Below are 27,349 nucleotides of genomic sequence, written 5' to 3'. Positions count from 1 at the left end.
ATGTTGACAACTTTTGACAAACAGTCTGTTCAGTTTTACCATGTATGTCTTGTTGGTCCTCCATGTCAGCATTGTCCAGCAAGCAACTCCATTGGAATGACGGATGCCACTTGCTCCTCCACTGGATTCAACTACTCCTGGGCATCCGGCCTTTCTCTGGTCCTCATTGCAGCCTTAAGGTTCCTGGCCAGTTTTTCTTTGGTCCTGCATTTGTGGTCATGCCAATGCTTTTGATAATCCACAACAGCCCTTCTTTTTGTTGACACACAGTTGATCTTGTGAACTATTGTCTGCCATAAAACATCCTTTCCCGTTAATAGTAATTTTGAAGTGACAAAAAATAACTGCTCATTTTTGGTAACCTCACTTAGGAGTATTTCACTCTCTTGCTCAGTGATGTTGGACTTCCTCTTCCTTTTGCCAACTGCTTCAAATACATATTGTGAACTTGTGGTCTTCTGGCTTCATGTTGCTCCCTCCATGGTGCAAAACGTAGAGAAGTGCTACAGAGATTGCCTTGAGTTTTTTCTACCTTTCCATGCAACATTGCACTCCTGTGTTACATAAAGCTGACTTGCTGCATGTGAAAGTGTCTTACGGCATGCAATTCAACTTTGTGTCACATGGGGTGAATTTATGTTGTGGCCCATTGTGCCAAAACACCAACTGTACATCCAACTGCATGACATATCTCTGGGCCCTGTGCCTTGGTGCACCATATGGTAAATATGGGGCATCCAGGATGCAGGTTCCTACCCCAACACGTTCTCACTCAATGTTGCACAATGCCGCATTGAGTTAGGAATGATAAACGTGGTCCTTGGTGCTCTGTATAGCTCCTTGGTTCTGATGAACCCTTCGAGGGCTTGACAAAACCTGGGAAGTTTTACTCATTGGCCAAATCAATTGAAGGAAAATTGCCACACAAGCCAGGGGAACAAACTAGTGACTAAGAAAGATTGCAAGCCAGCAAAAATGGTGGGGTGGCCTCTGTGAAAGAAGGGGATCAATAAAAAAAAAAGTGGTTTGGTGACGAAAACTGTAAAATAGGAATATTAGCATGACTTAAAACAGAATCACTGGATTCAAGCTAGCCTGGCTGATAAATGGTGATACCCGGAAACTGGTCACAGGATGCTTGTTTCCGGTCCAGGGAGGACCTGGCCTGGCAGTTCGGGCTGGGCTGTTCCCATGGGGAGCAGGGTCAAGACTGATTTGCATATGGCTGGGTCCAACCTGGGGTGGAATGGAGAGCAAAAGAACAATAGATTAAACCCAGATCTGTGACTGGGGCTGAGTGTTTGAAAAGTTCCAACACTCCATTCATCATCCTTTTGTGTTGCTAAAGTCGCCCTAAGTGGGCATGGTATGCCTAGACCTGGGTCCCTTGCTCACTGTGCCACTTGATTCAAGCTAGCCTGGCTGATGAAGGGTGATATCTTGAAACTGGTCCCAGGATGCTTTTTTCCAGTCCAGGGAGGACCTGGCCTGGCAGTTAGGGCTGGACAGTTCCAATGGAGAACAGGGTGAAGACTGGTTTGCATATGATTTTGACCAAACTGGAGTAGCATGGTGAGCAAAAGAATGATGGATTAAAACCAGATCTGAGGGTGTGCTTAAAAAGTTTCAGCACTCTGTCCATCACACTTTTGTGTTGCTAAAGTCACCCTAAGTGGGAGGGTAGGCCAAGAAGTGGGTCCCTTGCTCACTATGCCAGTGGATTCAAGCTAGCCTGCCTGATGAAGAGTGATACCCTGAAACCGGTCCCATGATGCTTGTTTCCGGCCCAGGGAGGACCTGGCCTGGCATTTTTGGCTAGACTGTTCACATGGGGAACAGGGTCAAGACTGATTTGCATATGGCTGTGTCCAAACTGGGGTTGCATGGTGAGCAAAAGAACAATGGATTAATCCCAGATCTGTGACTAGGGGTGAGTGTTGAAAAGTTTCAACACTCCATCCATCATCCTTCTGTGTTGCTAAAGTCACCCTAAGTAGGAAGCGCGTGCCCAGACGTGGGTTTCTTGCTCACTGTGCCACTTGATTGAAGCTAGCCTGGCTGATAAAGGGTGATACCCTAAACCAATCCCAGGATGCTTGTTTCCGGTCCAGGGAGGACCTAGCTTGTCAGTTTGGGCTAGACTGTTCACATGGGGAACAGGGTCAAGGTTGATTTGTATATGGCTGGGTCCAAACTGGAATGACATGGTGAGCAAATGAACAATGGATTAAACCCAGAACTGTGACTGGGGGTGAGTGTTTGAAAAGTTTCAGCATTCCATCCATCATCCTTTAGTGTTGTTAAAACAGAATCAATCACTAATAAAATGGCAACATCTGAAGCGAACACAATCTCAAACAACCAGCACAAGTTACACACAGCAAAAAAGCCAGAAAGGCAGAAAAAAACAAGTCAACACTTGTCTTAGCTTGCATAGTGGCAAAGAAGAGTTTAAAGAAGGAAGGTAGGACACTATTATTGGGACTCTTAACATGTGGCTGGCCTACGTCTTCCAAGAAACACGTAACACCATTGTGCTATTAGGTCCCATGCTCACCCATCAACTGTATTTAATTTTGTTTGATTTGTTTTCTGCTTGCATTCCGTTTTCATTGTTTCATTGTCCTGGTCTAAGCACAAAACAATGAACTGCTTATCCCTTTGAAGCTATTGACCCATCAAGGTGCATGAGCGAGGAATTAAAGAACGTGAAGCACAGTCTATTGATGGAAGGTGCGCACATAGTGCCTTACTAAGTTTTTAATATATAGGTTGAAATAAAGTAATGGTGTATTGACCGTCAAAAACATATACATGTGACATTCTTTACGGTTTTACACCTTCATTGAGGTAAAAACGAAAAAATGTATGCACTGACACTCATGAGGGTATGCTTCATCATCAGGCCGTTCTCCACAGTGGCAGTGCAATACACAGCTGGCTCCTCAGGAGGGGGCTTTATGATGAAGATCTTTCTTACCATTCTCCCAATGGGAAATGTCTGAAATGGTGAAGAGAGAATAGTGGAAAACTATGACTTTTTTCATTGCATTTCTCAGTCGCAAGTTTAAGAACTGGCTCAGACCAATAGAACATAAACTATTCTGTTGTCGACATGCTTCACACCTCTGTTTCGAAAAGGGTCACAGGCTTTTTCCCCCAGCATATATATATATATATATATATATATATATATATATATACACACATTGTGATTAAAATTATTTACGTTAAAAAAAAATAGAAATTCACTGACAGGCAGGTGGTGACAGGGACAGGCGGCAGTTATCTGACCATGATTGGAAGGTGGGAGGGGTAGTGTCAGCTCAACAGAACACTCGGAGTAGATAGGAGGGGCAGTGGCAGATACATGGAACAAGGTCGGCAAAATGGAGGGTGCAGAGGCAAGCACGCAGTCATTGGAGGGCAGGGGGAAGGAGGATGGGGCAGCAAGCTAAGCACAGAGAATAAGCAGGAGGGTAATCATTGGGGCATAGAATTGGGCAATGGAGGGCAGGTAGAATGGGCAGGTACATCTAGCTAAATGGAGGGCAGTGGCTGCACATCAAACCAAGCAGGGCAGGAGGGAGGTTGCTGCTGCATGGACTCAGACAACAGAAGGTGGGCGGGGTGGATTGGGAAGCAAGATAACTGTTCTGGGCAGGCGGGAAAGGCAGTGGCAGAAAAACAGCCACACAGGGCTGTAATGAGGGAGCAGGGGCATGGACTTTGACAAGGAGGAGGGGAGCAGGAACACAAGCTTGGGTGGTGGCTGCACAATGCCGGCCCTTTGTCCAACTCCCTCTCCCCCCAAGTGCATTGCCATGGCCATCTTATTCAATGTTAAAAAAAGCTAGAAATTCACTGAGAAAAAACAAAGGCTACAGGGTTGTTATAGTTAGAAAATACATTTTACAAAAACCTTAGAAATTCACCAAAAAAAAGGTTACAGGGACTTATAGTAGGTTCAGATTTTACACGCACATAACTATAGATATTCAGCTGTTACAGTTAGATATAGTTTAAGTAACTTTAACTCGCTTCCTTGCCATATACTGCTAATTACTTCAGATATTACATCACTCATGACATCTTCTATTACATCGTGGAAAATATTACTGTAATATTTGCAGCAAAATTATTGATGAGAAAACTGTGCATGGCGAGGACGCTCCATGGTCAATGAATCAAGAGGGAAAGCAAGGGGAAAGTGTCCAATGGCACATGGTGTCTGGTGGGCAATCAGGACAGCATGTCAGTCAGTTCTTCAGTGTTCTGAAGCAGTAGGTAAACAACTGCTATCCTACAGATAGGGAAAGTAGACTACAATACTAGGCACACTGTCTTGCGCCCTGGGTCTTCCGAGCTTTCTTCAGATATCCACAAAGTTGTGGAAGTTTCACACAGCTGCAACATCAGTTAAATAACAAATTACCACACAAAGCAGTGCCAGAAAATAAGTAAATTAGAAAGAGTCTGCTATGGTTGCAGCCTCAGTCAGTTTTGTATAGAGAAGGGAAGATGAAGGCAAAATGTTTTTTTCTTGTAAGGATGTGATATCTGTGGGACTTGATGCAAGTAGTGTCTGGCTGAGATATAGCCATGAGGCAGCAAACCATCAACAATGGATTTTGGGCTTGTTGAAAAATGTTAACTATATCTGTGAACATATCCTGTTTCTTAATTAGTGTTTCTCCAAATCTACTAAATGACTGACCTTAGCTGAAATTAATTCTCTTTTTACATTAACACAGAAAACAATACAGTGCTGCACTTTGGGGGATATGCTGCAATCAGTGTTTCAAAGAGAACCACTTCATGTTGGATCCTGAATGGATGCAATAATCAATGGTGATGGCTTTCTCTTTACCTATTACAGCCCTGTACAGATTTTTGTTTTGTGTAAAATGCCATATTCATCAATTTTTTTCTGAATGGACTTTCCTGACATGTTGATCATCTTGGAAGGAGATTATCTTTGGTTATAATTCCACAATCGAAGTAACACTGACCTCAAGGCATGGTCTTGGAATTTCTACCATATGGCAATTATGAACATCTTGGACATTCAAATTGTGCAGATGTGCTTACACATGTACAATGACCTTGCTTGATGAGAATCAGTCCAAAATCTTTAAATCAAGTTTTTTTTTTTAAGGATGGCACATTTTAATCAGAATTACTTTTTTGTACGCCTAAGATCTCCATGAGCACTCTTCTTTGTACAGATGCTGTGAATCAATATTACAGTCATATGTGGCCCTGGAGAGTGAATGACCATCTTTTTCTCTGGATTATGGTTCTCCTTGCCTAAATCTCAATCCTAAACAAAACATTTATTTCCAAACAAAGGAGGCAAATGCTGATTTACCATTTCTCGCTGTGATAGAATACATTACCAGTCCTTTTGTGTATTGGGTCCCTTTGGTAAGCTGAGCTACATTAAAGACAAAAAAAGAAAAATCTTGGATGAAAGGTAGAAGTAGTTTGACAATGTCTCTCAGTCAACTTTGTAGAAGAGAGCTGTGAACTGCAGCACCTTTTTGTCATGTCCTAATTGGTATTTCCTATAGCCTCAGGGCTATGACCTCCGAACGCTGGACGTAAAACTTTTGCATGCCTTATATGATCTCAAAATATTATGCTCATGTTCGATTTAAGCATATATGTTTAGGCCACACCATATATATATATGCAATGTACATGTATGTTAGTGAGGCCGAATATTGGCATCTTTACTATGTGCTATCTGAAATACATATAAGTCCTAAACATCAAAGTTGTCTCGCCACTCTTCTGATACTTATACACCATGATCATATGAATTCCTTCCTGGTATTTTTGGACCTCTGAGCTGCCTTCATCAGAGTTGACCATCCGACCTTCATAAATACCTCAAGTCGCGAAAGGGGTCCCCCAGCAATGTCCTTCCCTGATTCTCCTCCTACCTTCCCAAACAACACCAGTCTGTTTACATGGCTTCCTTCAGGTCATAAATGATCTCACACAACACATGTGGAATCCTCCAGGGTTACATACTGTCTACTCTCATCTTCAACCTTTAAATGGAGCCGCTTAGTACAGAAAAAGTGTTAGGTGCAAGTAGTATTCTTTTATTTTATTTTTTATGAAGAGTAGTCATTTTGTGGTAGAGGAGATAATGTCAAGTGTCTATTGTATAAAAAAGCTAAAAAGACAAAAAAATAATTATTTGTTCACATTTATGTATTAAGATGGTATATATGTAGGACTTAGTATATGTAGGTCTTATGTTTATTTATATATTGTAAGTGGGGTCGGAGGCTGATGTTTAATATGTCTTGTGTCATAGTTACATTAGAGTTAGATAGTTTTAGATAGAGGTAAATACATATTAGAGTATGTAGTATAGTGTTAGTATTAGATAGGTATTTTATAGTGTGTGAAAGTTTGCTTAAATAAATACATTTCTACTCAACATGGGCTGTTGATGTTTTTCTATAAGGAAGAACAATATACACTTAATCATTGATGGAAAGGAATGTTATTTATAAGGATTTACACATATATTTGAGATTAATTATATGCTTTCATGCAAATCTGTAGACAGATCACCACAGTATAATAACTCTTAAGTTCAGCAGTACATTACTCGATATATACTCATGGACTGTGGTCATTACTGTAAGTGAAATTTAGAGCCACAAATCAAATGTTGAACTAAAACATATCACACAACCAAAAATGAGATACTCTCTGTTGTGACTCCTCTACATCACGTTACCATTAGCTAGGAAGGATGCTGAATGACAAGAACAGATGACCCAGAACAACTGGTTGTCACCAATTGTAGACTGTAGTGGCTTCATAATGGGGTGGTATTATCATATACACATACCAATAGAATGACCTGGCCAGAACACGCTCACCAAAGTTCACAGGGAAGATGGTCCTTTTACTATAGGAAAGTGTATCTGTTCGTCTGCTGATGAATGCTCCCCCTCCTTTTGTTGTTATTGTAGTGCAGTAGGAGGATGAAGAGTAAAGGTTGTTGTACCTACGCCACATACATCTGATGATGACGATGTACAACCCATTTTTCCTATTATATTAATAAATGCCTGTAAGGCTGCATGATAATCCTGGAAAGGGCTTACTGGTTTTGCAACACAGCAAGGACATTTTTGTTGAGGGCACTACTTACTAATATGTAGGAGTCCATTTGGGCTTTCAATTGTTTCCCAAAGGCCTCCACTCCTTGTTCCAAGGACTGGATTAAGGTATTAATGGCTTCTATCTGCCCTTTGTACATCAGTGGTGTGAAATGTATGATGATTTTGGTCTTTGTCAACCATCATCAGACCAGCAATGTCTGCTAGGGAGGCATCTATTCCATGGAGTCTAGAATGGGTGTCTCTTACGCCTTCCAACCGCTTATTGGGGCTGAGACAGCACTGGACTCCTTCAACTGTGCCCAATGTTATTTTTTAAAATCTTTAAGTCCCTAGTAAGGTAGTTCTATATGTACCCAGGACCTGTTAATTACATGCACCTAGTGTCCATCTAGCACTCATTGTGGCACATACTTATGTAAGACTTTACACATGATTGTGGTCTGCTAGTGCAGCGAGTGTGTGCATATTTACACAGCCATTTGGGCCTGGCATGATAAATGTCTTTGCAGGCCCAGACGTCACTTTGTACTACATATAAGTTACCACTGAGGTAGACCCAAGACATGCTGGAAGGAAGGGTGCAGTGTATTTAAAAAAATCAACATGTACCTTGAAATTTGATATGTCCTTGTAGGGATAAAATGATAAACGCAGATTGGCAACATTGTGAGCTCTACATCTTCCAAACGATGACATTGGCTTACCTTTTGACAAATCATAAGTGGGCATAATCCAATGGGATCAAGTCCGAAAGTAGAATTTGTTGTGTAAGGAATTGCATGATAGAATGCTATGCGACTGAAAAGATGGTTTGGTGTGCAAAAGTAAATAACACTTTTTTAAAATGGAACATTTTGTTGTCCTGACCATTTGATGACCATTTGATGACCATTTGATGACCTGTATCTTGTGTCACATGACCAGGTGTAGCTTTGTGTTTGTCTTAGTTCTAGTTCTCAGAGAGGGAGTCAAAGGGCCATAGATGTTGGCATGATGGGCCATCTCAGACTTCATAAGGGGGAGCAAGTGCCCATTACATAAACTCTGCCTGAGCTGAGTGAGAAGAGTGTTTTGTTGCCCCAGACAAGCTGGGGCCAGGACGGGCATACACAATTACCTCAACACCACTGGGGGAGGTAGTACAAACTTAAGTACCTTATCCTATTATAAATTGGGCACTAGGTACATTATATAGGTACTTCAGACCCAACTGTTTATACAAACTCTGGACCTGTGGAAGACTCAGAAACCCTGCTGTGGTGCTCTGCAGGAAAGACTGTTACCACATTGACCTGCTGCCAGATTGAAAGTAGTGGACATGGGTCTTCAACCCTGAACCAACAGTGTCCTCAAAGGGTAGTTGACTTGCCTCTTGATCAGGGTCTCAGGGGCAGAACAGCCCCCAAAACGTATTTCTCAAAGCCCCTGGCCTTTGTATACTGTGAGTCCTAACCCTGCAAACCCTGAAGTGTTGCCACCTCAATCCTGGACCTTGGAAAGTGGCCCTGCAGGTGCTCTGTCGAACCATATATGGTCTTGTGCAGCAGAAACTACTCAGCTCAACACATCTCTTTACATCCACATCTGAAACACAGCAGAGCAACATACCCAACACAGGGACTCATTACTCTCCGCAAAACAGGATTTAACTTGATAGTTACTATTGTGCAGGGCTGAATTTGTTCTTTTCCCGTATTTGGCCCCTACTCCATTCCAGTTGTCCTATATTTGTGAATTAGTCAAAATCCAACAAAACAAGACAGCCACAGTTGCCACTATTTTCCAAAGACACTTGCATACCTCCGGTTCTCAAGATTGTTTGTTTACAGCATCTGCACTCAAGTAATTGTTTGACTCAACTCAATTTATCTAAATTGGTGTATTACTGTTGTTGTGTTTTAATTTAATTTCATAAATACTTTACACATTTCCTCTAATTCAAGCCTGATTACTTTCTGTCAAGATAGCAGAGTGTTTCGCACAGGCCTATTACTCATATAACAAGACTTACTTGTGTGAATTTTTTATACATGTGCCGCTATGTTTTTCATATGCGTTAATAGTAAATGTTGACAACTTTTGACAAACAGTCTGTTCAGTCTTACCATGTATGTCTTGTTGGTCCTCTATGTCAGCATTGTCCAGCAAGCAACTCCATTGGAATGACGGATGCCACTTGCTCCACCACTGGATTCAACTGCTCCTGGGCATCCGGCCTTTCTCTGGTCCTCATTGCAGCCTTAAGGTTCCTGGCCAGTTTTTCTTTGGTCCTGCATTTGTGGTCATGCCAATGCTTTTGATAATCCGCAACAGCCCTTCTTTTTGTTGACACACAGTTGATCTTGTGAACTATTGTCTGCCATATAACATCCTTTCCCGTTAATAGTAATTTTGAAGTGACAAAAAATAACTGCTTGTTTTTGGTAACCTCACTTAGGAGTATTTCACTCTCTTCCTCAGTGATGTTGGACTTCCTCTTCCTTTTGCCAACTGCTTCAAGTACATATTGTGAACGTGTGGTCTTCTGGTTTCGTGTTGCTCCCTCCATGGTGCAAAACGTAGAGAAGTGCTACAGAGATTGCCTTGAGTTTTTTCTACCTTTCCATGCTACATTGCACTCCTGTGTTACATAAAGCTGACTTGCTGCATGTGAAAGTGTCTTACGGCATGCAATTCAACTTTGTGTCACATGGGGTGAAGTTATGTTGTGGCCCATTGTGCCAAAACACCAACTGTACATCCAACTGCATGACATATCTCTGGGCCCTGTGCCTTGGTGCACCATAAGGGAAATATGGGGCATCCAGGATGCAGGTTCCTACCCCAACACGTTCTCACTCAACGTTGCACAATGCCGCATTGAGTTAGGAATGATAAACGTGGTCCTTGGTGCTCTGTATAGCTCCTTGGTTCTGATGAACCCTTCGAGGGCTTGACAAAACCTGGGAAGTTTTACTCATTGGCCAAATCAATTGAAGGAAAATTGCCACACAAGCCAGGGGAACAAACTAGTGACTAAGAAAGATTGCAAGCCAGCAAAAATGGTGGGGTGGCCTCTGTGAAAGAAGGGGGATCAATAAAAAAAAAAAGTGGTTTGGTGACGAAAACTGTAAATTAGGAATATTAGCATGACTTAAAACAGAATCACTGGATTCAAGATAGCCTGGCTGATGAAGGGTGATACCTGGAAACTGGTCACAGGATGCTTGTTTCCGGTCCAGGGAGGACCTGGCCTGGCAGTTCGGGCTGGGCTGATCCCATGGGGAACAGGGTCAAGACTGATTTGCATATGGCTGGGTCCAAACTAGGATTGCATGGTGAGCAAAAGAACAATGGATTAATTCCAGATCTGTGACTAGGGGTGAGTGTTGAAAAGTTTCAACACTGCATCCATCACCCTTCTGTGTTGCTAAAGTCACCCTAAGTAGGAAGGGCATGCCCAGACGTGGGTTCCTTGCTCACTGTGCCACTTGATTCAAGCTAGCCTGGCTGATAAAGGGTGATACCCTAAACCAATCCCAGGATGCTTGTTTCTGGTCCAGGGAGGACCTAGCTTGTCAGTTTGGGCTAGGCTGTCCACATGGGGAACAGGGTCAAGGTTGATTTGTATATGGCTGGGTCCAAACTGGAATGACATGGTGAGCAAATGAACAATGGATTACACCCAGAACTGTGACTGGGGGTGAGTGTTTGAAAAGTTTCAGCATTCCGTTCATCATCCTTTACTGTTGTTAAAACAGAATCAATCACTAATAAAATGGCAACATCTGCAGCAAACACAATCCCAAACAACCAGCACAAGTTACACACAGCAAAAAAGCCAGAAAGGCAGAAAAAAACAAGTCAACACTTGTCTTAGCTTGCATAGTGGCAAAGAAGAGTTTACAGAAGGAAGATAGGACACTATTTATTGGGACTCTTAACATGTGGCTGGCCTACGTCTTCCAAGAAACACGTAACACCATTGTGCTATTAGGTCCCATGCTCACCCATCAACTGTATTTAATTTTGTTTGATTTGTTTTCTGCTTGCATTCCGTTTTCATTGTTTCATTGTCCTGGTCTAAGCACAAAACAATGAACTGCTTATCCCTTTGAAGCTATTGACCCATCAAGGTGCATGAGCGAGGAATTAAAGAACGTGAAGCACAGTCTATTGATGGAAGGTGCGCACATAGTGCATTACTAAGCTTTTAATATATAGGCTGAAATAAAGTAATGGTGTATTGACCGTCAAAAACATATACATGTGACATTCTTTATGGGTTACACCTTCATTCAGGTAAAAACGAAAAAATGTATGCACTGACACTCATGATGGTATGCTTCATCATCAGGCCATTCTCCACAGTGGCAGTGCAATACACAGCTGGCTCCTCAGGAGGGGGCTTTATGATGAAGATCTTTTTCACCATTGTCCCAATGGGAAATGTCTGAAAAGATGAAGAGAGAATAGTGGAAAACTATGACTTTTTTCATTGCCTTTCTCAGTCGCAAGTTTAAGAACTGGCTCAGACCAATAGAACATAAACTATTCTGTTGACGACATGCTTCACACCTCTGTTTCCAAAAGGGTCAGAGACGTTTTTCCCCAGCATATATATATATATATATATATATATATATATATATATATATATACACACACACACATTGTGATTAAAATTACTTTACGTTAAAAAAAACATAGAAATTCACTGAAAAAACCCAAAGATGCAACAAGTTGACCACGCTGGGCAGGCAGGACGGGCAGAGGCAGCACAATGGAACATGGAGGAGAGTGGGAAGTGATAGGGGCATGGAACTCAAACAGGCAGGTGGTGACAGGGACAGGCAGCAGTTATCTGACCATGTTTGGAAGGTGGGAGGGGTAGTGTCAGCTCAACAGAACTCTCGGAGTAGATAGGAGGGGCAGTGGCAGATACATGTAACAAGGTCGGCAAAATGGAGGGAGCAGAGGCAAGCACGCAGTCATTGGAGGGCAGGGGGGGAAGGAGGATGGGGCAGCAAGCTAAGCACAGAGAATTAGCAGGAGTGTAATCATTGGGGCATAGAATTGGGCAATGGAGGGCAGGAAGAGTGGGCAGGTACATCTAGCTAAATGGAGGGCAGTGCCTGCACATCAAACCAAGCAGGGCAGGAGGGAGGTTGCTGCTGCATGGACTCAGACAACAGAAGGTGGGGGGTGTGGATTGGGAAGCAAGATAACTGTTCTGGGCAGGCGGGAAAGGCAGTGGCAGAAAAACAACCACACAGGGCTGTAATGAGGGAGCAGAGGCATGGACTTTGACAAGGAGGAGGGGAGCAGGAACAGAAGCTTGGGTGGTGGCTGCACAATGCCGGCCCTTTGTCCGACTCCCAAGTGCATTGCCATGGCCATCTTATTCAATGTTAAAAAAAGCTAGAAATTCACTGAGAAAAAACAAAGGCTACAGGGTTGTTATAGTTAGAAAATAAATTTTAAAAAAACCTTAGAAATTCACAAAAAAAAAGGTTACAGGGACTTATAGTAGGTTCAGATTTTACACGCACATAACTATAGAAATTCAGCTGTTACAGTTAGATATAGTTTAAGTAACTTTAACTTGCTTCCTTGCCATATACTGCTTATTACTTCAGATATTACATCACTCATGCCATCTTCTATTACATCATGGAAAATATTACTGTAATATTTGCAGCAAAATTATTGATGAGAAAACTGTGCATGGCGAGGACGCACCATGGTCAATGAATCAAGAGGGAAAGCAAGGGGAAAGTGTCGAATGGCACATGGTGTCTCGTGGGCCATCAGGACAGCATGTCAGTCAGTTCTTCAGTGTTCTGAAGCAGTAGGTAAACAACTGCTATCCTACAGACAGGGAAAGTAGACTATAATACTAGGCACACTGTATTGTGCCCTGGGTCTTCTGAGCTTTCTTCAGAGATCCACAAAGTTGTGGACGTTTCACACAGCTGCAACATCAGTTAAAGAAAAAATTACCACACAAAGCAGTGCCAGAAAATAAGTAAATTAGAAAGAGTCTGCTATGGTTGCAGCCTCAGTCAGTTCTGTATAGAGAGGGGAAGAGGAAGGCAAAATGTTTTTTTCTTGTAAGGATGTGATATCTGTGGGACTTGATGCACGTAGTGTCTGGCTGAGATATAGCCATGAGGCAGCAAACCATCAACAATGGATTTTGGGCTTGTTGAAAAATTTTAACTATATCTGTGCACATATCCTGTTTTTTAATTAGTGTTTCTCCAAATCTACTAAATGACTGACCTTGTCTGAAATTAATTCTCTTTTTGCATTAACACAGAATACAATACAGTGCTGCACTTTGGGGGATAAGCTGCAATCAGTGTTTCAAAGAGAACCACTTCATGTTGGATCCTGAATGGATGCAATAATCAATTCTGATGGCTTTCTCTTTACCTATTACAGCCCTGTACAGATTTTTGTTTTGTGTAAAATGCCATATTCATCAATTTTTTCTGAATGGACTTTCCTGACATGTTGATCATCTTCTCTTGGTTCCTGCAGAGGTTCAACATGAAGGAGATTATCTTTGGGTATAATTCCACAATCGAAGTAACACTGTCCTCAAGGCATGGTCTTGGAATTTCTACCATATGGCATTTATGAACATCTTGGACATTCAAATTGTGCAGATGTGCTTACACATATACAATGACCTTGCTTGATGAAATTCAGTCCACAATCTTTAAATCAAGTTTTTTTTTAAGGATGGCACATTTTAATCAGAATTACTTTTGTGTACGCCTAAGATCTCCATGAGCACTCTTCTTTGTACAGATGCTGTGAATCAATATTACAGTTATATGTGGCCCTGGAGAATGAATGACCATCCTTTTTCTCTGGATTATGGTTCACCTCGCCTAAATCTCAATCCTACAAAACATTTATTTCCAAACAAAGGAGGCAAATGCTGATTTACCATTTCTCGCTGTGATAGAATACATTACCAGTCCTTTTGTGTGTTGGGTCCCTTTGGTAAGCTGAGCTACATTAAAGACTAAAAAAAAAAATCTTGGATGAAAGGTAGAAGTAGTTTGACAATGTCTCTCAGTCAACTTTGAAGAAGAGAGCTGTGAACTGCAGCACCTTTTTGTCATGTCCTAATTGGTATTTCCTATAGCCTCAGGACTATGACCTCCGAACACTGGACGTAAAACTTTTGCATGCTGTTGGAAAATGGGTTATTGGTAGGGCAGGTAGGTACCTACACCTAGCAACAAGCCACTAACCTCCACATAGGTACAGTTAGGTCTCAGTAAATTAATCCCAGCTCTACCCTTGGTAGCTTGGCATCGAGCGTCAAGGCTTAACTTAGGAGACAAAGGCCCTCATTCTGACCCTGGCGGTCGGCGGAGAGACGGCGGTCGGACCGCGAACAGACCGGCGGTATTAAAAATGGCATTCTGACCGCGGCGGTCCCCGCCGCGACCGACCGCCACTTCTCCACTCCGACCGCCACGGCGGTCATGACCGCGGGGCTGGAGTTTGCGCACTCCGGCCCGGCGGTCGTCCCAAGACCGCCAAGGGTATTATGACCCTGCCTACCGCCGCGGTTTCTTGCGGGCGGGAACCGCCGTGCGAACCATGGCGGTAAGCACTATCGGGGCCAGGGAATTCCTTCCCTGGCACTGATAGGGGTCTCCCCCACCCCCCACTACCCACCCGAGTCCTCCCCCCACACCCTCCACCCCCATGCCACCCCCCAGAGGTGGTACGAACCCCCTCCCCACCCCCACCCCGACATGCACATACATGCACCCCGACATGCACACACCCCCAACATGCACATATACACACCCCCTACACACACATACACAACGGGGACACATACCCGCACACATACATGCAGACATGCGCACCTGCCGAACAGCACACATTACCCATAGACACAACAGCACCCCCCGCCCGCATACACGCACTCACACACCCCCTCTACACACTCACACGCACACCCCCATGCACGCCCACATCACACAACACCCCCCCACCCCCTCCCCTCACGGACGGTCAACTTACCTTGTGCGTTGGTCCTCCGGGAGGCGACGGGAGCCATGGGGAGGTGACCGCCAACAGAAGACCGCCAACAGAAGACCGCCACACAGAAATGTGGGTCGTAATTCTGTGGGCGGTGTTCTGCTGGCGTGGCGGTGGAGGTTGACCAGTCTCCACTTTCCCGCCGACCGCCAGTGTGGCTGCTGGCGGTTTTCCGGCGGAACGCTCCCAGCGGTCAGAATGCGCACAGCGGCATACCGCCGCGGTCGGCGGTCTTCACCGCGGCGGTAACTCGGCGGTCTTGCGAAAAGACCGCCAAGGTCAGAATGAGTGCCAAAGTGTAAAGCATTCAAATATCACAAAACAGTAATTAAATAAAACACAGGAAACAGTTTAAAAATCCAAAACCAATTTATAAAAATAGCTTATATTTTTATCTTTAAAATGACACAAAAACGATTAAAATCGGTTCAGGGGAACCGGAGATATGAATTTTTAAAGTATTATTATTTTCTAGCGCTTAGAAACAAAAAGCGCCAATCGGGTCATCTGGTTGCACCAGGACCGGGGCAAAGTCAAACTTTCAGGCCGACCGCGATGGAGCCCTGCTCGGCTACAAGTCGCGGGAGGCCTCGGTTAAAAAGTTACCTTCTGACTTAGTCTCTTTTTTGATGTTTTTCTTCCCCGGGACGAACCTGCCAGTTGAATCCGACCTCCTGGAGCCCTTGTCCGGATACGCGAAGTCGGTTTCCTCGGTGGTGATTTTTACCTTCGGACTTAGTCGTTTTTTCGAGATCAAAATCCTTCGACCGGGGTAAACCTGGATCTTGATCCGACGTCCATGGAGCCCTTCTCGGATACGATGGCTGGGAGGTCCCGGTCAACTTTTTACGTTCGGACTTAGGCCCTCATTCTGACCTTGGCGGGCGGCGGAGGCCGCCCGCCAAAGTCCCGCCGTCAGGTTACCGTTCCGCGGTCGAAAGACCGCGGCGGTAATTCTGACTTTCCCGCTGGGCTGGCGGGCGGTCTCGTTCAGACCGCCAGCCAGCCCAGCGGGAAAGAGGCTTCCACGATGAAGCCGGCTCGGAATCGAGCCGGCGGAGTGGAAGCTGTGCGACGGGTGCAGTTGCACCCGTCGCGTATTTCACTGTCTGCGCAGCAGACAGTGAAATACATGTAGGGGCCCTCTTACGGGGGCCCCTGCAATGCCCATGCCAGTGGCATGGGCACTGCAGGGGCCCCCAGGGGCCCCGCGACCCCCCCTACCGCCATCCGGATCTCGGCGGTCCGACCGCCGGGATCTGGATGGCGGTAGGGGGGGTCAGAATCCCCGCGGCGGTGCAGCAAGCTGCGCCGCCGCGGAGGATTCAATGGGGCCGCGGTACACTGGCGGGACCCCGCCAGTGGTGCCGGTCCGACCGCGGCTTTACCGCCGCGGTCGGAATCCCCAATGAAGCACCGCCGGCTTGTCGGCGGTGCTCCCGCGGTCCTCCGCCCTGGCGGTCAAAGACCGCCAGGGTCAGAATGAGGGCCTTAGTCTCTTTTTTGGATGTTTTTCTTTACCGGGACGAACCACGAAGTCAGGCCGGGTCGCGGTTGAGGCAAGCCGGCTAGAATTTCCGCGTCGGGTCGGTCACTTTATGGAGCTTTTTTTCAAAAATTCTCCAATCTTTTCCAAACTTCTGGGGCTTCACCCAGATGTTCTTTTAAGGTTCTTTTGGGGTCCACAGCTCACCCCAAGGGTCCAGAAGTTCTGTGATGGTCCTTGGGAAGTGCGGACTTCAACTCCCAGAATGCACCTGGCGCAAACTCCTTTTTGGCCACTGGACAGTGGTCAGCTGGTCGCTTTCTTCAGGAGTTGGTGCAGGGGACTCTTGTTTAGCAATTTTTCACCTGTAGCAAACAGGGAGTCCCTCCTTGAACCAGTTGAAGCCAGGCAAAGTCCTCCTTGTGGTGAAGCCCAAGTGTGCAGCTGGTGCAGTCTTTCTGAGTGCAGGGTCCAGGTGCAGGCCAGGGGTCCAGCAGGGCAGTCCTTCTTCTTCTTTAGTTCCTTTCTTGTTGAATTCTGGAGGGGATCTGAGGCGTGGGTGCAGGTCTGCCAGTTTTATCCTTGCTCCTGGGTGAAAAGCAGGGGGGTCCTGGTCCTCCAATCAGGTACAGGGTCGTCCCCCTGTGATGACCACTTCCTGGGAAGTGTGGCAAAAATCCATCCCAAAAGGCAACAGTCTCCAAAAATCCAACATGGCTGAATCTGATTTTTGGAGGTTACATCTGGCTGAGCCCACCCACTGGTGTGGCTAAAAATCATAAACACTCCCCTCTCCTGCCCTCTCCTAATCTAATCAAGGAGGTACCTAGTTGTCTGGGGTTGCAGGATGTGGGGGTGTTGCTGGGTGCTGCAAATGTCCTTCTCTGCCTTTGAAGACCAGTTTGGCAGCCCTCCCCCTTCCTGCCTCACCATCTGCTGAGGGGAGATTCTCTCCCCCAAGCACATTCCTTTGTGTGAAGTCAGGCCACTTCACACCTCATCAAGGTAGCCTGGCAGAAGCTGCTGCAGGCTGGCCAATCAGAGCACAGCAGCAAAAACAATGCAGAGCTGAAATTGGCAACTTTTTAGGTAAAGTCTAAACTTTTTACCTGGACAAGTTATATTAAATCCCACAACTGGAAGTTGTGGGATTTATTACAACAATCAATTTGATACCAAATTCTTGGTATGTAACATTTAAGGAGACTTTAAAATTTAAAATAAAGTCTGCCCATTCTAGCCTATGAAGGCCATTTACTTCAATGAGGGAAAAACGAATTTGGCTGTTTTTACCTCACCAGGGCTTATAAATCTATTTTTATAAAGTCCCTGCTTATAGTTACATGGCACCCAGCCCTAGGGGCACATAGGGCACACCTTAGGGGTGACTTATATGTAAAAATAAGGTAGTTTAAGACTTTGGAAGTACCTTTAATTCCAAAGTCGAATTTGCATATAACTTTAATTTAAAAGCAGCCAGCAAGGCAGGCTTGCTTTTAAAATGACACTGGGCACCTCAGCAATGCACCTAGGTGTGCACCACCTATGCTGTGGTCCCTAAACCTACATGCCCTACCATATACTAGGGACTTATAGGTAGGTTAACTTAGCCAATTATAATTAGCCTAATTTGCATATCCATTTTACACAGAGCACAGGCCCTGGGACTGGTTAGCAGTACCCAGGGCACCATCAGAGTCAGGAAAACACCAGCATAAAGTGGAAAATGGGGGCAAAAAGTTATGGGGCCTCTGCAATCAGCCCTAGTTTCTCACACATGCCTTATATGATCTCAAAATATTATGCTCATGTTCGATTTAAGCATATATGTTTAGGCCACACCCTATATATATGCATTGTACATGTATGTTAGTGAGGCCGAATATTGGCATCTTTACTATGTGCTATCTGAAATACACATAAGTCCTAAACATCAAAGTTGTCTCGCCACTCTTCTGATACTTATACACCATGATCATATGAATTCCTTCCTGGTATTTTTGGACCTCTGAGCTGCCTTCATCAGAGTTGACCATCCGACCTTCATAAATACCTCAAGTCGCGAAAGGGGTCCCCCAGCAATGTCCTTCCCTGATTCTCCTCCTACCTTCCCAAACAACACCAGTCTGTTTACATGGCTTCCTTCAGGTCATAAATGATCTCACACAACACATGTGGAATCCTCCAGGGTTACATAATGTCTACTCTCATCTTCAACCTTTAAATGGAGCCGCTTGGTGCTTTACTTATAGATAACAGCATCAAGAATCACCAATATGGCAATGATATACAACTCTACTTGAAAGTTGTTGGAAATGACCATCTTTTTGTTCCCCCACCCCCCCCCCAGATACTTGGCTTCTGTTGCTAAACATGTTTTTGTTGGTCATGGGACTCCCTGCTCTAATACTCCTGATAACCAGTAATAAAGTGCTTGGTCTACTTTTTTCAAGCATGGTAAAAATGGCCTACACCTAAACATTTAAATGTACTTATAAGTCCCTAGCTTATGGTGCCCAAGGCCAGTAAATTAAATGGTACTATCAGGCCTCAGCACTCATTGTGAAAGCCGCTACAGTAGCCCAGTAACTCATGTGTCTAGGCCTGCCACTGCCACTTGGGTGTGCAGTTGTAAACTGCCATTTTGACCTAGAAAAATGAAACCTCTTCCAGGCCTAAACTTTTCCTTTTAATACTTATAAGGCACCCTAATGTTGACCTTAAAAGCCCATGGGGAATGATATTTAAACATGGGACATGCATATTTAGGGCCTGATTTAGAGTTTGACTGACAGGTCACTTCATCACGAACGTGACAGCTATCCTGTCCGCCATATTATGATTTCCATATGAAATAATGGCATTATAATACGGCGGACAGGATATTTGTCACATTTGTGATGGAGTAACCCCATCTGCCAAACTCTGAATCAGGCCCTTAATGTTTTACATGTCCTAGAATAAAAACTCTCCAAAGACATGTTTCACTGTGGCAAGGCTGGCTCTCCCATAGATTAACACTGGTTTACACTATTACATTTATTAAATGTTTAATTTAGTTTGGAACTAGCTAGGGAAATGGTCAAGGACTCAATTCAATTTCAAATATTAACTTTATTCAGTTTAACGCATAAACTATAAAAACACATGATCAATAATTATCAAGTCACAAGTTTACAATAAAGTGCAATAGACTCCAGTGATAGCAGACCTGTGCAAAGTCAATCAAAACCTCAACACATGGCATTAAAAGGATGAATTTGAAAATATCATCAGAATAAACACGTAAAAAAATCATCCTCAAAAGGAGCATACTGAGTACATATGTTTTGCCCCAAAATTCCTATTTTACCCATATCCCTTTCTCAGAAAGAGCGCCTCTCTTAAAAAGTTTCAAATAGCACAGCAGGTCTCAACAGACTCAAGCAAAAGAAGGTTGTTAAAACCTTTTGGGGAGCAAAAGAGCGATGGATTAAACCCAGATCTGTGACTGGGATGAGTGTTTAATAAGTTTCAGCACTCTGTCCATCATCCTTTTGTGTTGCTTAAGTCACCCTAAGAGGGAAGGGTAGGCATAGATGTGGGTCTTATGCTCACTGTGCCACTGGATTCAAGCTAGCTTGGCTGATGAAGGATGATACTCTGAAACCAGCCCCAGGATGCTTGTTTCAGGTTCATGGAGGACCTGGCCTGGCAGTTCAGGCTGGACAGTTCCCATGGGGAACAGGGTGAAGACTGATTTGCACATGGCTGGGTCCAAATGGGGGTGGCATGGTGAGCAAAATAATTTATAGATTAAACCCAGATCCGTGACTGGGGGTGAATGATTGACTGCTTTTGCATTCCGTCCATCATCTGTGTTTGTTTGCTTTTGCTTCCCTAAGTGTGCAGGGTATGCCCAGACGTGGGACCTAGGCTCACTATGCCATTGGATTCAAGCTAGCCTGGCTCATAAAGGGTGATACGCTTAAACCGGTCCGATGGATTAAACCCAGATCTGTGACTAAGGGTCTGTGTTTGAAACGTTTCATCACTCTGTCTATCATTCTTTTGTGTTGTAAAATATGTACATTGCTCCCAGGCAGTGAACAAAGGGCCCTGGACGGCCAGAGAGGGGTCTCCTACCTTGACTGTATGACCAGAGGGCTGTGTCCAACCCTTTCCTCAGCCCACCCTTCACTGGCAGATATAGTTCACACCTAGGCCTCCCTCCATTTTATCTTTCCAGTCAGGTTGACTCCAAATCAGGGGGTGAACAAAAGATTGACATCCATCCACAGGCTGGCTTTGGGAATAAAAGTAGCCCTATAGACCTCTCCTCAGAACACTCAGGACCTGTGAAGAATCAGAGGGACTGCACTGATGTCTGTCTGAAGAACTTCAAGAAAGCCTGGATCTACTTATCTTGACCCCAGGATCCCAGGTGTGATTCCAAGGGTCAGTTGTCTGATCTCCAGTTTGAGCTAATGGGATACAGCAAGCTTCTGGAGGCCTCCGTCCCTGCTGTTGCCCAGCTGACCATTTCCAACTGAACTTTCACAGGACCCTTCAGCATAACTCTAATGGAGTGAGTCCTAACACCCAAGTAGTGCCCCCAGGTTCTGGGCCCTTGGCTTGTGGCAGAGTGTACTCCTCCTGCGCAACCTGCAAGTGCTGAGACATAGAAACTTTTTGCCAACTTTTTCTCCAAAGAACTGAGGGAAACCAGGACAATTGTCGAGCTGAAGCCAGCAAAGTAGAATCGTTTGTCAGATCCAATTTGCCGGTTTGCCCAACTGAAGAGATCTGACTTCCACAAAAGTTTGAATGCAACAGGCTTCACCAATATCAACATCTGAAACAGATCAACATTGTAGTCTTCTTTGGCCCGGACTTTGGGTTTCATCCACTTGGAGCTTTCCAGCTCATCAGCAGCCTGCTGTCATCCAGGCCCACATTGGATCTATCCTGCAGCTTCCCGACCAACTTCTCTCAAAGGACCTCTTTTTCTTCTTAAAAGGGTGTGAGTCAGAAGGGACACTTTTGACTAGGGCGAACCTGGTCTCTGTATCCCACCAGCGATCCTCCAACCCTGCAGTAGCCCAAAAGCTAGAGTGAGATGAGGACACTCTTGCGCCGGTCCCAGAGTCAGGAGAGGAAGAGGAGCCCAAGAGTGAGATCACCTGCCCCACCCAGACAGCAGAGCAGTGTGTGTCTACCTATAGCCTGATCCCAGCAGAATTAGAGGGCAGGGAGGTTGATAGGAACCTGGAACTGCAGCTAGCCAAACTAACTCTGGCTTCAGAGGAGACATCAACCATTGCAATGTATCTCACAAACCTCACTGATAAGTGTCATGTCTGTATTTCATCCAGTGATGCAGAGGAAGCTTGTTTCCTTGCCTTATGCAGCTTGCAACAGTGTGGGAAATGTACAGAATGTGCGGACCATATCTATGTCAGTCTGCCTTATGTGTACCTGAGGGAAACCTCATTTATACTAATAAAATAATTAATGTTTGGGGTTTTGTTTCTCCTGATTGACCGAGCTATATCAGCTGGGATATTAGTGCATGTCAATATTATTTTAGGACAGGCAAGTAGGCCTGCCTGAAATTAAGTGTTGTGATACATGTTTATCCACTGACTGACATCACAAGACTTCTATTCAAAAGTCGACAGAAGACCCACAAGTACTAGGACGGGTGCAGACATAAGAATACTCCTGATGAAAGCTCTGGATCTTTGCTAGGCCATTCAGAGGCCTGAAACATGTCAACAACAAATTTGGGTCGTACGCTAGAAACCGTCCTAGGAATAACCCTATACTTAGATTTGCTTAACAATATCAAAGGCACTCAAGCATAAACAGAATCTGGGTTGTCCTTTAGATATTTTTTATCTTTTAGACCCTGCTAGGAATAATATTCATGAGCTCCCTGAGAGATCGTTGAACCCACCCTGGTTTATAGGGACCAGGGTGAGACCCGATGATGAAGCAATAGGTTGTGTGATGGTCCATAGACAATCCTTTTGGGTTTTCATTCCTTCTGGTGAAAGGCATCAAGAAGGTGGTAGGATAGGTTTTGTGGTAAATACAGAAAATAAAGCCTTAGAGGAAAATAGGCTAGCTCTGGAGGAGAAGAAAATACTACTGGCCAATGAGATGGGCCAGAAATAGCTAAACCTGAAAGTAAGACAGGTCACAGTGTCCAGCGATGATGGTGGCAGTGACTCAGATGTACCATTGAGATGTAAAAGGGTTCTCATCTTTAAAGACCTTGTGCCTAGCTTTGTGGTAAGGGGAAACATAGTCAAGCTGTTTGAGGCCTATTATGTAGGTTTGTGTATGCACAGAGCCCAAGAAGAGAATTCGAGGGTGCTTCACCGGCTACGGACCCCAAAGGTCTACACTTGCTTTGCAATGGCAGGCCAAATTTCTTTCTTCTAATGGGTGCTGACCTGCATGGATGACACAGACAGAAGGAGAAAGTCATGTAGGGTCATCACAGCAGTGAAATTCACACATCAGACACATCTCATGCCAGCACTACCATGTCTTAATGGCACAAAAGCACAAACCCCATTGCCACCTGGATGCATCCACTCTGTGTGCGTTGCCGCAATGCCTTTCAGCCTCACACACACCACTATCAGACAGGACAGTATCATTGGACTCACCTGCTGCTCTGGTGCCCTATACAACTGTCCATACAGGGGAGCCTCTCCAACTCCTCCTGAGTGAAGGCATGGGCCCTATCTCCTGCATGACGTGACATTATGTCTCCCAAAGAAATAACACAGCTCACACAGTGGAGGTCTTGCTTGCAAAAGTGTAAGGAGTCAAGTGAGCTATGCAACTGAAAATGGCGGTTATGGCCGCCTCGTACAAGACCGTCACCACCGGCAGTGATCTTCATTGGCCCCAGTCCCCCATAGGCAACAATGTTATCCAGTGAGGAGTTGCACAGCGGTTACGACCGCCTACAGACATGATGACTAATGCCGGCAGAATGAGGTCACTTCCATCTGTCCTGTGCATGCAGGACAGGCGGATGCCATTTTACATGTAGTCTGCATATTGTAGGAGAAATATCAGTGCGTCATGGATGATATGTAGTGATATGATGTACAGTGTAGTCACTTTGCTGTGTCAGAGATGGAGTACCCATATCTGCATGTCAGAAAGTTGCATATAGCTATTACCTGTGGGAATAGGGTGTTTTTACATAGAAGTGTTATGTTTCCTGTGTGGCAAGCTGTTTGTCCGGCGGGCAACAGTATTGTCGGATGGAACACACGTACAGTCTATATGCCCCAATGGATTGCTTATACTTCAGCGTTATGTCCACATTAATATTATGTGTTACAAGTACAGTGTTTGGATACTGTGAAATGGTGAGAATAAGACATGCACTGGTGTACCGGCCCCTAGACGACCTTGCTACCCTGGAAGAGAGACACATCATCCAGACTTATCGTCTGAACGTCAGACCATCATGGAACTGTGTACCCAGTTGAAGCCGGATCTCTTGCCTTTCATTCGTAATCCCTATGCAATCCCTTCCACAGTACCGGTTTTATCAGTGCTACATGTCTTTGCCTTAGGCTTGTTCGATATTACAGTGGGCTTGGCAGCAGGTATGTCACAGTCGATGTTCAGTATTGTGTTGAAGGATGTACTGTGTGCTTTGCTCAAACACCTAGACAGCTACATCAGGTTCCCCCAACATGCGGGATTGCCCACTATTAAAGCTGACTTCTATGATATGGAACATGTCCCTCATGTGATAGGGGCCATGGATGGCACCCACATTGCTTTGGTTCCTCCCAGGGTCAATGAACAAGAGTGCAGGGAAAGGAAAAACTTTTGCTACTTAAATGTTTAGGTGGCGTGTCCCGCTGACCAGTATATCTCCCAAGTGATGGCCGTGTTTCCTGGATCTGTGCATGACTCCTACATTCTGAGGAACAGCAATGTCTCACACGTGATGGCACAACTATAGAGAGAGAGGGCCTCATTGGTGTGTATGCAATAGTATGTGTGCAACTGTAATGTAACCTCTCATCACAATCTACCCTGTGTCACTACTGGTATTGTCATAGGTCCAACTTTTGTGCACACAGGTGACTCTGGCTATCCTAACCTTCTGTAGCTGCTGACACCAGTGAGATACCCGACAGCAGATGGTGAAAACCTTTTCAATGAGGCCCACAGCAGATTGAGGCATGTCATTGAGAGGAACTTTGGGCTATTGAAGACCATATTCCGGTGTCTACACGTCTCAGGAGGTGCCCTGCTCTACAGAACACTAAAGGTCTGCCAGATCGTTGTTGCCTGCTGCATGCTATACAATCTGACCCTGAGCCGTCACATTGTATTACTTGATGTTGAGGAGGTGGCAGCTGGACCAGTGGCTGATCATAGATGGTGATAAGGAGGCAGATGATGAGGATGCAATTGACTCTAGAACAGAGTTGATCTACCAATGCTTCCAATGAAAATCAGGTATGTGTGAACTGTATTGTATGTGTACTGTACTCCTGTCTGCCTTGTGGCATTGATCCTCCTGGTGTGTGCCATCAGGGGACGTGTTTTTGTTCAAATGTCAGAGCTATGTTTCCATGAGGTTGTTTAGCATCAGATCTGCAAAGGATTGGCCATGTTGTATGTTCCCAGACATGAAAGTCAACTGCAAATACACTGCCAACCAATGTAGTGTTATCAGTTTAGCTACTTATCCTCACTCTACACTACGATCGAATATGGTATATAACTTATATTGACAGTGGAAACTGGCTTTAGTTGTGTAATGTCAGCTGTGATGGATCGAGTATTGGGAATACACGTTTTGCAAACGTAGATCTGCCCTGTAATTTCTGCTTACATTCCACTTGTCAAGTCGCACTAGCGAGGACAAAAATGTACATCATGTGTGTTGGATGGCAAGATTGACACCTATCGTGATAGTTGTCCATGTCTTACTACATTTGCAGGTCACTTACGTCGTGCTACTCTGGTTCCTGGCACGTCTGGTGACTCCCTTACCACAGGATTACATATGTCTGTTCTACTGTCAAACTAGCTGCACATTGCTCCCCCTTCGGTCCATCTTAGACTTTTGCGGGTCAATGACTTAACTGCAATGATGTTGTACTACAGATGTTCTTACTTTCCACAATAAAGACATGCAAGCAGTAGTTGTGCTCAATGGTGTTTAATTTGTTTCACAAGTGCAATGGGTGAAGAGTGGGGTCATGGTGCATGAATTCATCAGAGCAGTTGGCCCAGCTGCGGGTAGTACATGTCCAGTATCCAAAGGCCATGGAAAAATGTAGACATGACAGTAGACAGTCAACAGGGTGTGTCAGAGGCAAACAAGGGAGAATGTTCAGCAGTTACTTCCTGGCAGTGGTCTTAGTCTTGGCATCGGGTCCTGCAGGATGCCTGGATGGATGACCTTGTCTGTGTTGGGGTTCCTCAACTACAGAAGGAGTGGTGCTAATGGCATGTGGGTTCTCTGGCAGGGCCTACATTCTGCTAGCTGTTGCAAAATTGGATGGCTCAGTTGGTATGTGGCTAGTGAATGGGCCTGCTGGTGGGTGGAGGAGGCACACAGGATGGTTGTTAGTTCTTTGACCACCCCTTCAATGGGGGCACTGAGGGTCTGCCACTGCTGCATGCCCTCCTTATGGTATTCCCTCTGCAGCCTGTGGTTCTCATGCAAGGTGGTATGCTCCCAGGACTTGCAAGATGGCCTCCTGGCCAGTCGTTCCCCTTCGGTGCCCCATCGATTGGCCCACAGGTGCCCTCCCACTGACCCTGGCCCCCTGTCTCTGTGCCGCTGGCACTGTGTGCCCCCTCCCAGTTGCAACAGGACCGTCACCACCTTGGATGTGAGGGGTAGACTCTGGTCCCTGTACTGTGGTGCACACAGCTGACTCTGCAGTCCTTAAGACACAGGATTGGGGACAAGAGGTTGGCTGTGCTGCTGGTGCCACAGAGGTGGGGAGCTCTGATGTGGGCAGGGTGAGACTGGTTGTGGTGGACTGACCACGTTTCCCAGATGGGCCAGGTAAGTCGTCTATGTCTAGACATCCAGAGTTGTAACCTTCGCTGGGGTCTTCAATCTAGGGAGGGCTGGCTGTCTCTGGCATCCTCTGCAGGGTGTCAGTGGCAGGGGTACTTGTGGAGAGAGAGGGAGTGAGTTACATTGTGGAGGTGTACCTGTTCATATCATTGTCTGATGTATACAGTGACTTGACTTGCTTACCAGTGATGGCAATGACAGATGCAGCACTGCAGACATTGTTTGTGGGTGAAGGATTGTGACATTGGTTCCATGTTCCATTGAGGGTTGTGGTTAGTGGATAGCATTGCTGTCATTGCCATTTAGTAGTATGCAGTTGAAGCATCCAGTTACTGTGGCTAGTGCATTGGTTTACGTGCAGGTATTCCACAGTGGAGTGGGAGTAGCAGCTTTTTATGTGTAGAAAGTAATGCATTGTGGGAGTTGTAGTGCTTGCCATTGTGAGTGCTATCCATGCACTAGGGAGGGACTGTGTGGGGATAGTGGCAGTGGGGTGGTGTGGCATGCACGAAAGGGGCATTAGATGATTGGGTGTGGGGGAGTAAGTGGGAGATGGGGAGAATTGTGGAGTTACATGGTGGTGGG

The sequence above is a fragment of the Pleurodeles waltl genome, chromosome 7 (assembly GCF_031143425.1).
Source record: "Pleurodeles waltl isolate 20211129_DDA chromosome 7, aPleWal1.hap1.20221129, whole genome shotgun sequence".
In the NCBI taxonomy this organism is placed as follows: Eukaryota; Metazoa; Chordata; class Amphibia; order Caudata; family Salamandridae; genus Pleurodeles; species Pleurodeles waltl.
The sequence above is the reverse complement of the archived record's forward strand: the minus strand, read 5'-3'. Positions refer to the sequence as shown.